The sequence below is a fragment of the Alligator sinensis genome, unplaced genomic scaffold, assembly GCF_000455745.1.
Source record: "Alligator sinensis unplaced genomic scaffold, ASM45574v1 scaffold790_1, whole genome shotgun sequence".
In the NCBI taxonomy this organism is placed as follows: domain Eukaryota; kingdom Metazoa; phylum Chordata; order Crocodylia; family Alligatoridae; genus Alligator; species Alligator sinensis.
The window spans coordinates 50088-53561 of NW_005842723.1; positions in this window are offsets into that span (position 1 = coordinate 50088).

Sequence of the window (3474 nt, forward strand, 5' to 3'; positions counted from 1 at the left end):
GAACCAGAAGTAATGGCCACAAACTCCTGGAAGACCATTTCAGGCTCAACATTAGGAGAAACTTCTTCATAGCTAGGGTGTCTGGACTATGAAATAAGCTCCCTCCAGAGGTGGTGCAATTGCCTACCCTGGAAATCTTCAAGAGGAGACTGGATAGCCCCCCTCACAGGGGCCACAGCCCCCAACAGGGGCCGCAGCTCCCCCCACAGGGACCACAGCCCTCCAACTGGACCCACAGGCCCCCCACAGGGGCTACAGTCCCCCCCCCTCACATGGCCCACAGTTCACTTGCAGCAGCAGTGGCTGTCAGGGTGCTCAGGGCCCTCCTGGAATCCCTCCCATGGTATAGGGCAGCTCTGCTTGACCCTGGCTGCCTGGCACCCAGCACTGCCTGTACCACATTGTATGGTCCCAGCCCAGCTCAGCACAAGGCCATGCACCTTTGGGCAGCTCTGCGCTGCTTGGGCTGTCACCTGGGGCCCTGTGCCACTCGTTGGGGACCACAAGTTGCACCAGGGTGGGCCCTGCGTGTGGCACGGGACCCAGTGAAAGCCATGGTGGCCCAGAGCTGTCCAAAGGTGCACAGCCCTGTGCCGAGCCAGGGGCCAGGCCCACGTGATTTGGCACAGGCAGTGCCGAGTGCCAGGCAGCTGGGGCTGATTCATGCTGCCCCATGCCATGGGAGGACTTTGCCAGGAGGGCCCCGAGTTCCCCCATGGCTGCTGCTGCTGTAGGGGGTGGGAGCTGTGGGCCATGCAGGGGGCAGGCAGGGGACCCACCCCTCCCAAGCAGCCCCCTGCCTGCATCCACAGTCCTCTGCACTCCCACAGCCCCCCTGCTCCAGTTCCCCCCACCCCCAGTCCTTTACTCTACCTCTGACAGAGCCGGGATCCATGTAGCCGGCACTGGTCCAGGCTGCCCCACACGTATAGGCAGTGTGCATCAGCACTGGGGCATGAGGCAGTCATAGAGACACTTTGACCAGCTACCAGAGTGTCTCTTTGGAGGACCCAAGCTTCTGGTTTCCTCAGGGCACAGTCCTGCCCCACTTTTTTCTGGGTTTTGGGTTTTTTTTGATACTCAGATATCCAGGTATCAAATTTTGAGCTCGCACTGCAAATATGCAGTGCAGGAAACTGTTTTTTGTTCCCAGTGTGCCTCTTTCCATGTCTTGAACTGGTTTGAGATGTGGAAAGAGGAAGGTGTGGGCTCATTTGGATGCACCCGGGGAGTTCAAACCTAGGTCTTGAGTTTTTTCCCAACACAGTACTCTAAGCACAGTGCAACAGGAAGCTGCCCCCCTGGGCAGCCATAAGGCAGTATATTGGGAGATATATGGGACCAGGAGGAAGACAAAAAGCCAGAAGGTATATGGCCCAGTGAGGTGGCTGCCACATTTTCAAGGAGAGAACCTGGGTTCTAGCCTGGAACCTTGTTCTCAATGAGGCAGAGGCTTCTGCACTGCCCTCCATCCATTTTTTCTCAGTGTTTATTAAATGCAAGGGGCAGCAGCTCAGCTTGTAAAGAAGTACTAGAGTATGCCTTGGATACTTCATGATCTGTAGTGTGGGGACTAGGAAATCAGAGTTGTATGGTCAAATTCCTTTTCAGAGAAGGGGCTCTACAACCCAGGTCTACAGTTTTCCAGCTGAGTGCCCTAACCACTAGTTTTTTAGGCTGAAAAATGAACGGGCCTCTTACTCAATGTGAGTCTCATTAGTCATTTTCAGGCTGCAGATGCCACTATGCATCTACAAGGTGCGTGGTCATTTAAACTTCAATGGGCCCAACCAGTTCATAGCCAATTGCCAATGCTCAGTCTGTACATCTGATCTATGCAGGAAACAGAATTGCTGCCTGTCCAAAAGTCCCAGAAATGTCACTTATTTAACTAAAATGCTGATGCTTAGGGGCACTTTTACATGTGCTCCAGGAGCAGGGGTGGTGCTTTGAATAGAGTGGCTCCAAGAGCCACAGTGTCTTGTGTATCAGAATCCCCGCACTTCCAAATGGTGGTGGGTGTGTGAAATAAATCTCATTTGATGAGCTTTAGTTCAAGCACTCCCACTGCCATTTTGAAGCGTGGGGACACTGATACATGAGACACGGGAGGCTACTAGGGTGCAGTAATTACTAGGGGTTTGTGAAACAGGCTCTATTTGATTCAGATTCAGTCTGAATCAAGGACAGTGTTTTGATTTGTTGATTTGGATCACTGTCCTTGACTCAGTTCGGCTGAATCTGAATCTGAAGACTTGATGAGGATTCAGAGAATCAGCAATTTGGTCGTAGACACAGCTTTAAATATTTTTTCTACATACCTCGAGGTACCAGGCATGGATCGTGAATGCTGTGATGCTGGGATGGATGGAGCATCCCATAGGAGTGCAGGGGGTCCCCTGCATGCTCAGCGGTTATCCCAGAAGTGGACCGGAAGTACTTTTCCCTATCTTATTCCATCAAAGTCCACTGGGGAGTGCACAGGCCCCACCCCCCCTTACCCCCCTGGCTAGGTGATCAGCCACGGGGGGATCCCAGGTGCCCCCCCAGACCCAGGAGGCACCAGTTGCTGAGTCAGAGGGGCATGGGGGGGCCCCCCAGCGTGCTCTACAGTGGACCCGTTAGTGGACCGGAAGTGTTTCTGGTCCACTTTTGGGTCTGCTGCTGAGTACGCTAGGGACACCCCTCCCCCTCCGCACTCCTGTGGAATGCTTCATCCATCCCAGCATGGCAGCATTCACAAGCTGCCTGGTACCTTGAGATATATAGAAAAAACATTTAAAGCTGGGTGTCCAAATCGCCAAATATTTCCAAATCTCTCCAATTCGATTCGGAGAGTTCTGATTCAATTCAGAGAGATTAAAGGATCTCGTCATTCAGTTCAGATTTGGAGATTCAGCCACCTAATCAGGCCAAATCTCTGCCAAATCTAATCAGTGACTGAAGCTTCGCACAGCCCTAGTAATTACCATGCTCTAGCAGACTTGATTAATTGATGCAATTACAGTGCATTGGAGCAGCCTCCCAGCATGTTTAAAGGCACCCTAAATGACCAAATAGAAATATAATTTTACCTTTTCTATTTGTGTTTAATTAGGTGCAGACTGATTTAACTCAGACATTGAGGGCAAAAAGACAGGACAGTTCTTCACCATATTGTTGGTGATTCATGTACCCAGATATGTATATAGGTAGTTGTGTACATATGTAGGCTTGTATGTCTTGGTACAGAATTCCTGCCTCCATGCAGGTGCCCAAAAAGACATGTAGACAAGAAAAAAATGTCCAAGAATAGAATTTCACCATGCTGCCCAGGTGCATGGCACTCAGGCACTATGATTCTATGGGAGATGGACAGGGTAACCCAGCATCTGGCAGATCCTTTAGTACTGCATGCTGAATCCTTTTCCATTTATATGTTGGGGCCCATCTGTGCTCCAAACACTGATAAGGGGATTCAGTAAGTCAGCGCTT